Here is a 12,020-nt window from a genome sequence, read left to right as displayed (position 1 = left end):
GGAAAGCCAAAGAGACCGTTTTCCGGCTCGTCTCTCTCGTCTTGCTAGGCGAGGGGTCCGGTGCGGTGCGGTTCGCGGGCGGTTTTTCCGGTGGCGTCACGCATCCGGCGGGACGGTATCGCATCATGGCGGGTTCCGGTTCCCGCCAAGATCGGTTCGGCGGTGCGGGAGTCGCGGGGGTGCGCTCGCGGGTACCGACGGATCTCGGTATCCGTCGGTCGTGTTCGGGGCGGTTCGCGGTCGGGGCGCGTACGGCTAGGAACAGGCCTGGCGCAGCCAGGTCTGTTACAGCACCATTCCTCTTGAACAGAAAGTTTTAATTGTTCTTTACTTGAAATATGCCGGGTTCGGAGTTTTTTTATCACGCAGATCCCATAAATTTTCGATCGGATTAATATCCGGTGATTGTGGAGGTGTTTTCAAATATTGCGGTGTGTTATAAAGCAACCACTTTCTTGTGTTGCGTGCTGTATGTTTGAGGTCGTTGCCTTGAGTGAAGATAAAGTTGTCTTTTATACCCATTTTTTCTGCACTACTTACAATATGGGTTTTTAGTATGTTTAGGTATATTTTGTGGTCCATGATTCCCTCGATGAAGTGTAATGACCCCATTCCAGCAGCACTCATACAATCCCAAATCATAAACCGAACCTCCGCCGTGTTTTACTGTGGGACGTAGATTTTCTTTTTGTAGCTCTGTATTTTTCTTCCTCCAGACCGTACACTTGCCATCAGAGCTAAAAACATTAAATTTACTTTCATCAGTAAATATGACTCTTCGCCAAAACTCGATAGGCTTATTAATATTATTTTTCGCGAAATCAAGTCTCTTCTTTCTATTTGCGGCATTTACGAAATAATTCTCGCGAGCAACTCGGCCGTGGTATTCATTATTTCGTAAACAATTACGAATAGTGCTGAAACATACACTTACTCCAGCGTTGTTTGCAAGCTCAGCAGCGATCTTAGGGGCACTAATTTTAGGATTTGTTTTTATTTCACGCACTATAAAACGTTCATCGCGTAAACTAAGTTTTCGAGGGCGACCAGATTTCACTTTATTTTTATTGGTTTTTCGTTCACCATATCGATCTATAATTCCTTGTATAGTGCTGTGTGGCCTATTAATTGTTTTTGCTATTTCTCGCAATGATTTGCACTGATTATGCAGTTGTATAATAATTTTTCTTTCAATCTCACTTGTTTCCTTATCTTTATGACCCATTTTACCGAATGTTATAAAAATTGACTGGTTTTGCAGAAGGTTGCCACTAGACTGTTCATCAAAGACCCTGTCTGATTATTTGTCGGGTCCCGCTAAACCATAATATAAACAATCGGACGCCTTTCGAGTACATTGTAGTACCTGTTCGAATACTTTTTGCGCGCCAATTTAGAGACACGTCTCATAGTTTCTAATTTTTCTCGTTAACGTTAAACTTTTTCAAGTGTATTTATGTGACAGTATGTAGTTAAAATATATAAAAATTACAATTATGTTTCGTTTTATAAACATGTGTGCAATTACATAGAGAAATACATGGTTTTTTAAGCCTACAAGAGGTGTACGAATACTTTTTACACTCACTGTATATACAGGGTGATCCACGCAATTGTTTTAAGTCATAACTCCGTTATTATTGCATTTACGAAAAAATGATAAAGGAGAAAGATAAATGGTTCGAAGAGCACTACATCTGTGGGCCTTTAAATTTTTTTTAGATGCAGCAGTGCATGTGCAATTAACAATTGCATCATTTCTTTAAATAGAAATGCATATTTTTTTTTTGCACATATCGATTCTTCCGTTCATTCTACGTAAAAAATGATTAGGGTACCATGGCAAAAAAATTATTAGATCTCGAGATATTTTCAAAAAAGACACGCAGAATTCGAATCAGGCCACACAATCTCCAAAAACCTCATTAAACTCGATTAATATTCCTTCGAAAGTATTGTTATCGACCGCGTTGATTAAGATTGCGGATAATCAGGGAACATATTGGCCAACGAATCCATAAAATGGCACGTCATCCCACCGCGATCCCCGCATTTCGGCGGACTTTGGGAAGCTGCCGTAAAATCACTAAAGTTTCATTTAACACGAGTAATAGGCGACACCCTGTTATCGTACGAAGCGTTATTAACATATATCAATCAAATTGAAGCGATTCTCAACTCACGGCCGTTAACACCTCTGTCCTCCTACCCAAACGATTTATCCGTTTTGACACCAGCACACTTCTTGATTGGTGATACGTTAAATGGCATACCCGATTACGAAATATCAAACATTCCATCCGGTCGATTGTCGTCCTGGCAGCATGTGCAAAAAATGCGACATCATTTCTGGCAACGATGGAGGAAGGAATACCTCCACGAGTTGACCACACGTAAAAAATGGCATAAACATAAACCCGAAAAAATAGAAATAGGCAGTATCGTAACAGTGCGGGACGACAATTTACCTGCAATGCAATGGACCCTCGCACGGGTAACCAAACTTCATCCCGGACAAGACGACATAGTTAGGGTAGTCACAATAAGAACCGCGAAAGGCGAATACAAACGGTCGGTAAAATGTCTCGCGCCGCTACCAATATAAAGAACAACATTGTAAAATACGGACGCTGTATATAGTTAACAATCAGATCAAGGAACTAGGTACATAGGCGAATAATATTAAGACCAATGTAAATAGCATGTATACAGGGTGAGTCACCAAACGTTAGCACCTCAAATATCTTTGTTGTTTCTAAAGATACGTAAAATATGGTAAGGACAAAGTTGAATGGTACAATGGGGGTGACACGATGCAAAAAAAATTTTGTTTTTATGTCATTTTTTTGGAGATATCAAGGTCACCTTGACTTTTTTTAAATGGAACCACCCTTTTTTACCTACAATGATAGTCCCTTTCATTAGGAATTCAGTGACTATAATTAGTCCAAGGTCATTCAAGGTCAAGGACAGAAAAACGTATAAAACTAAAATATGGAAGCAGAATACGTTTATCACGGTTGAGACTTGTAGGAAATAGTAAACATACTATGGTCGTAGTTAAAGTAAACATACATACTAAGGTCCTTCAATGTTAGTCAGCATTCTTATTTACTATCAGTATGTTTCCAAACGCGATTCCGCTGTTATATTCGATGACTGAAAAGTGTGATATGATCACGATTTACTGTGAATGTAGAAAAAATGCAGTGCAGGTCCGACGACTTTATGAAGAAAGGTACCCCGAGCGTAACACTCCTTCTAGACATACTTTCACTAATACGTACAGGTTGTTTCGAAGTACTGGAAGTGTACATGCAAGACAGTACAAACGGAAGAATCCCACGACTAATGAAGACAATGAAATTAATATTTTAGCAGCTATAGCTGTCAATCCTCACGTGAGTACGAGAAAAATTGCCCGGGAAGCAGGCATAAGTCAAAGTAGCGTAATACGAATTCTGGCCCGACATAAATTTCATCCGTTCCACATATCGCTCCATCAAGAATTGCACGGGAATGATTTTCAAAATAGAATTAACTTTTGTCAATGGGGATTGCTTCAAAATCATTCATTTTTTTCTAATGTCTTGTTTACGGACGAAGCAACATTTACTAATCATGGCTCAATTAATCTACGGAACGCCCATTATTGGTCTGTGGATAATCCGCACTGGCTGCGAGAAATTGATCATCAAAAACAACGGAGCGTAAACGTGAGGTGTGGTATTTTGAACGACAAAGTAATTGGACCATATTTCGTTAACGGAATGATGACGGGAGAGAAATACGCTCAATTTTTGCAAGAAGATCTGCCAATTTTGTTAGAAGATGTCCCTTTACAAAATCGCTACGATATGTGGTACCAACATGACGGTTGTCCTGGTCATTATGCACGAGTAGCAAGAGAAACGTTGGATTCTCGATATCCAAACCGATGGATTGGACGGGGCGGAACAGTTTCATGGCCAGCACGTTCGCCTGATTTAAATCTACTGGATTTCTTTTTATGGGGTCTGCTAAAAGAGACCGTGTACACGGATGCTCCAACAACAGTTGAAGATATGCGTCAGCGTATCATCACAGCATGTACGAATATCACGTCGGATATACTTATCAGAGTGCAACATTCTTTCAGAGCTCGTTTACAACAATGTATCGACGCAGACGTCATCATAATATAATTATGGACAATAGATATCTAATTTATACTACATTACAACCACAGACAGTTTGCAGAAAGTGCCAGTAGCAATAACAGCGAAACGTCAAGTGGTGACGAGATGTGAAGCGCTCCATGTTCCGCAAGTAACTCAAATCGTTCAAATACGTCATTATTATTACTTTTATTGAATTTTATGTATGAAAATACAATATACCTTCAAACTAGTGTTATAAAATCATTTTCACGAAAAAATGACTTCATTAGTTTTTCGTCACAAAAATCTATTTTTTGCAAAATTCTGAGGTCGTAGACAAATTTTGAGACCAGATTTGAAATCAGCGTGAAAAAATCTATGGGAAATGATGTATAGCATGTTGGAAAAAATTTTTTTCCGGGCGTGGTATTGAAAAAACTAACATTTTCTTGAATTTGTGCGCGTTTAACGAATTTTCTCGAGGTTAAAAAACGTTCGGACCACAATCTCTCTATTTTTCCCATATTCTACTAAGTTTCAGCTTTCATTTAAAAAAAATTTCATCGCTCTACCGCATTCCTATCGAAAGTTCCTTGATTTTGAATCCGATTTCGTCCAAATTGCCCACTGTGCGGCGTACGGACCTGTATATGGAGGTTGTAAAATGGTTTTAGCTGAATCTGTACGAATAAAAACGTGGGTTGTTGTATGTAAATCTTTGAAAATGAACGATTTTTTAAGTGAATGTCGTGATCCGTTAACTGTATTTAATTTTGCAAAATGATTACGTAATCTAGAAACGAAATTAGAAACATCCTCTGTATTTTCGGCTGAACCTGTAGATAAAAACTCTCCAGGTAATTTCAAAGTTTCGCCATAAACTAACTCGGCCGACGTTGTACTGAGGTCGTCCTTCCATGCCGAACGAATACCCAATAAAACGGTCGGTAGTATTTCGGTCCACTTTTCGGATTGGTGACATTTTATTGCAGCTTTGAGCTGTCGATGAAAACGCTCTACCATCCCATTCGCTGCCGGGTGGTACGCCGTAGTACGCAGATGCTTAGAGCCAATCAGGTTATTAAGGGCATAAAATAATTTGGACTCGAATTGTCGGCCCTGATCGGTCGTAATACGCAAAGGAGTCCTAAAACGCGATACCCAACCGTCATAAAAGGTTCGGGCTACCGTCTGGGCCTCCTGATCGATCATCGGAAACGCCTCCGGCCATCGAGTGTACCTGTCGACGCAGGTCAGGCAGTATCGATACCCTTCGGACACAGGTAATATTACTATATCCAAGTGAATATGTTCAAAGCGGGCGGAGGGTTTAGCAAAAGCAGAAATGGGTGAATTTACGTGTTTTGTTATCTTAGATTTCTGGCACGGTATACAACAACGCGCCCAGGCACGAATATCGCTTTTAATCGACGGCCAAACATAACGCTGTGTTATGAGCTTGACCGTCGCATTAATGCCCGGGTGTGACAAACCATGTATTTGGTCAAAGACTGCACGTCGGAAAGGGAGAGTAATATATGGCCTTATATTTTCTAAAGATGTATCGCAGTACAATTCGGCAGGTGAACCGGTCAATGATATTTTACGCAAGTGAAACCCTGACGTACTATTTATTAATTGCTGTAATTCTTGGTCGTGGGCTTGCGATTCTGCTAATGCCTCAAAATTAATAAACGAAGACACTGCGTTAATTCTAGACAACGCGTCAGCCACCACGTTTTCTTTTCCGGAAATATGAATAATATCGGTTGTAAATTGTGCAATGTAGTCTAAGTAACGGAATTGACGCGGGGAACATTTGTCTGGTTTTTGTCGGAATGCAAAAGTTATAGGTTTGTGATCTGTGAAAATACTGAAATGTCTGCCTTCTACCATATGTCTGAAATGCTTGACTGCCAAATAGATTGATAATAATTCACGGTCGTATGCAGAATATTTTTGTTCGGCAGTTCCTAATTTCTTGGAGAAGAATGCAAGTGGTTGCCACGTATTGTTGACATGCTGTTGTAACACAGCTCCCACGGTAAAATCAGAGGCATCGCAGGTAATGGCCAGAGTGGCATTGACCTCAGGGTGTGCAAGAAGGGTCGCACCTGCCAGAGCATCCTTGCAGGCAACGAAGGCCTGTTGCGCCTCAGGTGTCCAGGTCAGTGGTGCCTTGCCTTTTACGTTGCCCGCTAACAGGTTGTTTAGGGGGGCTTGGCTGATAGCGGCGTTAGAAATAAAACGACGATAGAAATTTAACATGCCTAGAAACTGTCGTAGGTCTTTTGCAGTTTTCGGTAACGGGTAATTTGTAATTGCCTCTACCTTATCAGGCAAAGGTTGTGTGCCTTGGCTATTTACACGGTAACCTAAAAATTTTACCTCTCCTTTTCCGAACGTACATTTATTGGGGTTAATGATTATGCCGTATTCCTTTAATTTGCCAAACAGAAGTTTCAAATGATGGAGGTGCTGGTAAAACTTCATCTATAAATCTTTGAAAAGTTTGTGCTGCGTTACGTAAGCCAAATGACATAAAGGGGAATTCGAAGAGTCCAAACGGGGTAGCTATTGCGGTTTTCTTGACATCTTCAGGAGCGACGGGAATCTGATTATAAGCGCGGACCAGGTCTATGGTGGAAAATATTTGTTTACCAGATAACTGCTGTGCGAAATCTTCTATGTGACGTACGGGGTAACGGTCCGGTATTGAGCGTGCATTTAATGCTCGGTAATCGCCACAGGGTCTCCAAGCCTCGCCATCTTTCTTCAGCACCATGTGGAGCGGCGATGACCATGGGCTCTTCGACGGTCGCGGAATGCCCATATGCATCATTAATTTAAATTCTTCCTTAGCTGCCTTGAGCCGGTCCGGGGCAAGCCGCCGTGGCTTGCAGGATACGGGTGGTCCAGGGGTGGTTTGTATGTGGTGAACGGTATGATGCGTCGTTTCGCACGGCACTCCGCAAGGCCGGGTGAGCTCTGGCATTGTAGCCAGAAGCTCATGATATTCCGTATTTCCGAAGACTGTCTTTATTGAGGATATCTCCTCATCGGAATATTTTCCCCGAACCTTAACCGACGTTGTTCTGTCGACCAGGCAGCGGTTACGTATGTCGACCAGCAAATCGAAATAATTAAGAAAGTCGACTCCGATTATTGGTTTCGACACGTCTGCCACTACGAACCGCCAAATAAAATCGCGCCGGAGACCCAAACGTAAATTTAATGTTACGGTGCCGTAGGTGTAAATGATGCTTCCGTTTGCCGCCGTCAGTTCGTAGCTCGACCTTTCTCGCGGGCCGTGCAATAGTTTGCGCGGGTACACGCAAAGATCGGCGCCCGTGTCTATTAAAAATTGTACCTTGGTATGGTAATCGGTAACAAATAGACGGCGGGATGGGGGAAAAGGGTCGCTGGCCGCCATCAACGTCCTCCCTGGTCGTTTCTGTTGTATTTAATGCGGTAAAGAATAGTTATATATTTATACGATATACTTATATTTAACAAAAGAATATAACTTAAGACTATTTATGAGCTATCTTCTCTACGTCTACGGAACGAATCTAATTATGTGTTTATCTCTTAACGATTTCGGAGCGACTGCCGAATTACGCCGGGCGTCGGTATGACCATCCCCACTCTAACTACGGTGCTCATCCTAATACTTATTACATGTGCGTATGTACGTGTAATTGCCTACACTCTCCCCCTATGGGCAACGTAGTTTTACATCAATCTTTATCTGGTCCTATCTCGTCGTTACTTAAAGACCATAATAGTTTCTCTCGTGTCACCGCTTTGGTGAGAAAATCCGCAATCATGTATCTCGTATCAATATATCTAACGCTTAGTCTACCCTTTTCGATTTCATCTCGTACGAAGTGAAATTGTAAGTTTACATGTCTAGTTTTGTTGGAAGAACGACCCTTTTTCATCCATTCAATAGCTGCTGTGTTATCGCAGTACATAATTGTAGGTTTTGGACAGAATATTTCTAAATTCATTTCGGCTAATACGTTAATAACCCATGTAGTATCTTTTACTATTTCAGCGCACGCAAATAATTCTACTGTACATGTCGAAAGTCCAACACACTTTTGTTTATTACATCGCCACATAACTAATGACTCTCCTATCAATATCGCTCCCCCTGAGAAGGATTTACCTCCTTCCGCATTTCCCCAACTCGCATCCGAGTAGGCTTCTAAATTACCATGCTCGTCGCTATAATAAAGAATTTTATCTTTTGTACCTCGCAAATATCTTAGTACTCTTTTAGTCAATAACAAATGTCTCTTTTCCGGTTGATGATTGAATTGTGACAAATACGATACTACGAATGCAATATCTGGCCTAGTTCGATTCGCAATATAGAGTAATTCGCCGATTAATTCTTGGTACGATTCCTGATCGATTACGTCCGTTGACGTTTCAAAATTTTTATCCTCGCCTGGTACTATTGGGGTTGATACAGCGTTACATTCGTACATATTATGTTTACATAACAATTTTTCAATATATTCCTCTTGTGATAATCCTATACCCGTTTTGAATCTCTCTACTTTAATACTCAGAAACGTGTTAGCTTTTGTAGTTTCAACCACTTCGAAAGTCTCTTTAATTTGTGATATTATTTTATTAAATAGATCCGTATTCCCATATAGAATTGTAAGATCATCAACATAAACTGCAATGACAATGAAGTTCCGCCCTTCGGCCAATTTAAAAATGGAATTTTCTGATGCTAACTGTTTAAAGCCGATACCTGTTAGAGTATTTTTAAGCTTCAAATACCAATTACGTCCGGACTGTGGCAGTCCATATATACTTTTTCTAAGTTTCAGAACTTTATTTTCACCATAATATTTTTCGAATCCTGGCGGTAAAGTAAGAAAAACCTTTTCGTTAATTTCACCATATAGATATGCTGTTTTGACATCAAAGAATTTAAATTTCCAATGTAACTTTACGCCTATTAGCATTAACAAACGCCATGCTTCTATGGATATGACCGGTGCGTATGATTCATCGTAATCCTTTCTTTTTATTTGATTATAACCCGCCGCAACTAGCCGCGCCTTATATTTAATACTATTTTGTTCCTTATCTTCCTTTACAGTGAAAACCCACTTGCTTTTAACGAGTTTACTATTAATTGGTTTATCGACCACTTCCCAAACTGAATGTTTTTCCATAGACTGTAATTCATTTTCCATAGCGTCTTCCCAGTTTTGCCATTTTGTGCTTGTCTTTGCTTCTAAATAGTTGGATGGTATTTCATTACTACATATCAAATTAACCTGATCTCTGTTTCTAATTCGTTGTGACCTACGCGATCCTTCTCGCTCATTTCTTTCTACGTCTTCTATTCTACGTAATACGTTTCTAAACTCTACTGCCTCTCGGGTTGAACCCGGCGGTCTACCACGTTGTCGTGGAGTTTCTATATCTTCGACACTTTCCTCATTGTTTCTAACTGACTCTACTTGTTGATGTGAGTTATCGTTCCTTTCTCTATCGTTATTGTCAAATTCACGATTGGTTTCATCTTCGTTATTATCGCACGTTTCGTTAGTGTATGTTAATGTAGTAGGATACTCTAAATCGTATATTTCTTTGTAATTGTCATTACTCTCAATAAATTTCTTTCCCGACTCTTTCTCATTAAATTTTACTGACCTTTCTTCTACTATTTTCTTTGTGTTCGGATCATATATCCTGTATCCGCGTCTTTCCCGGGAATAGCCTACAAAAATACCTATTCTACCTGGTAGATCTAGCTTAGTTCTCGTTATTGTTTTATGAGGAGTTTTACTTATTTTCCCAATGCTGCAAGTAGTGCAATTGAATTCTTTGTCAAAGTGAGTTACTTCTATACCAGTGGCTAAATTTTCATTACGCATTCTCGATAAGCACTCTCTACTGATATGTCCTAATCGTTTGTGCCAAACTTCGGAATTAGTTTCGATTTTTTCTACGTTGTATGATTCGTAAGTATCGCGTTTATCGCCGTACGGTTCTGCTAGGAATCTAATGTGTTTATCGTACAGTTCACCGGTTACCACCGTATTTCCCTCTCCGTCGTAAATAGCTATTTTGTTTTCACCTTGGACAAGTGTGTATCCTCTGGATGTCAGTACGGTCGTTGACAACAGGTTTTCTCTTAGTTTAGGTACAAATAGAACGTCCTTGATCATTATTATTACATCTTCGTTCGCATGTCTTACTTGAATACCGACGGTACCTATTCCCTCGTAACATAGTATTGGGTTCTCCCCAGCTTGGTGGTTCTCCATGCTGAAAATTAATATCATTAAACCATTTCAAATCGTTTACCATATGATTGGTCGCACCGCTATCGAATAGCCAATAATTACGCAAATTTTGGATATTACCTCGGTTGTCCGTATTCTTAATACTAAACGCGTATATTTTGTTTTTATTTTCAACGTTCTCGACTACATTGCTCGCTGGTTTACTTTTACCGAATTCTCTTGTCCTCGTGTTGATCGGTACCTGTCGACCTCTGTTATGTTGATAGTGATTCGACCTTCCGTCTTGTCTCCGATGCCAACACATCTTCGCCTGATGTCCCGGTTTGCCGCACACGTAGCAATTCCTTGTGTGATTTTTTTGTGTTACATAGGCGGCAGCTCCTACTGATACGCCTTTGGTGCTCTTCCGTTGGATTTCCTTTTCACGCTCCTTTAATATTTCGTTAATCTCTTCCAGCGATTTTTCCCTCTGAGTTTTGAGGATTTCTTTGAGTTCTCTATAATCTTGGTTGATACCTCGCACTGTATAATACGCGAGTTCGCGTGGCGTTATTGCCACACCGACCGAAGCACATTTCGTCGCGAGTCCTCTGGCACGTGCTATGTAATTGCTTACCGATTCGTTTTGCTCCATCCGCAGGAATTTTAAATCATTACTAGCGTCTATTTTCTGGTCTTCCGCCGCTCCGGCGTATGATTTCTTTATTTTTGCCCACAATGCTTGTGCGTCACTTTCTGTTGCGAATTGTAACGCTTGTTCGTCTGAGAGGTGTAGTCTTATGTACGCTACTGCCTCTCGGTTTCTTGTATTCCACTCAGTTTTTACCTTTTCACTTTCTGTGACTGCTGGCTTAGGTTCGCTCAATACCTGACTTAGCCTTTTCAGGCATAATATTGCTTCCATTTTCATTGCCCAGACTAAATAATTGTTTCCTGTCAATAGTGGGACTGGCGGTAGCCTCTGATTCTCCATATTTTTCGTATTTTATTGTATAACTTCGTTGCACTTGTTACTCTTTATAGCCACGTTGTACTTGCTTTTCTTTTATAATCTCATTTCCCGTACTCCGTTCTAGAACCACGTTTTCCGTGTTCTATTCTATAACCACGTTTTCCGTGTTCTCTTCTATAACCACGTTTTCCGTGTTCTCTTCTATAACCACGTTTTCCGTGTTCTATTCTAGAACCACGTTCTGCTACCAGATTTGTTGTATTTAATGCGGTAAAGAATAGTTATATATTTATACGATATACTTATATTTAACAAAAGAATATAACTTAAGACTATTTATGAGCTATCTTCTCTACGACTGCGGAACGAATCTAATTATGTGTTTATCTCTTAACGATTTCGGAGCGACTGCCGAATTACGCCGGGCGTCGGTATGACCATCCCCACTCTAACTACGGTGCTCATCCTAATACTTATTACATGTGCGTATGTACGTGTAATTGCCTACAGTTTCCCGCGGCAGAACCGCTGAAGTTGCATGGCGACACGCATTTATGTGCATTCCCTCCATAACGCCAATGGTACCAACACTTTCCGCTGTAATCAGGAGGTGCCCGATACTCGTTGTGCCTACGACTCCCTCGA

General features: G+C 40.6%; 1 long non-coding RNA gene across 1 annotated transcript; it reads right to left on the bottom strand.

Moving 5' to 3' along the window:
* Positions 1-493: 493 nt before the first annotated feature.
* Positions 494-1,225, bottom strand: LOC143360303 (uncharacterized). The gene is made up of 2 exons (XR_013083244.1): positions 1,084-1,225; positions 494-737 (listed from the first exon to the last, which is right to left on the bottom strand). It is a non-coding gene; the product is annotated as an uncharacterized LOC143360303 (long non-coding RNA).
* Positions 1,226-12,020: the final 10,795 nt, after the last annotated feature.

Source organism: Halictus rubicundus, chromosome 13 (assembly GCF_050948215.1).
Source record: "Halictus rubicundus isolate RS-2024b chromosome 13, iyHalRubi1_principal, whole genome shotgun sequence".
Lineage (NCBI taxonomy): Eukaryota > Metazoa > Arthropoda > Insecta > Hymenoptera > Halictidae > Halictus > Halictus rubicundus.
The sequence above is the reverse complement of the archived record's forward strand: the minus strand, read 5'-3'. Positions and strand labels throughout refer to the sequence as shown.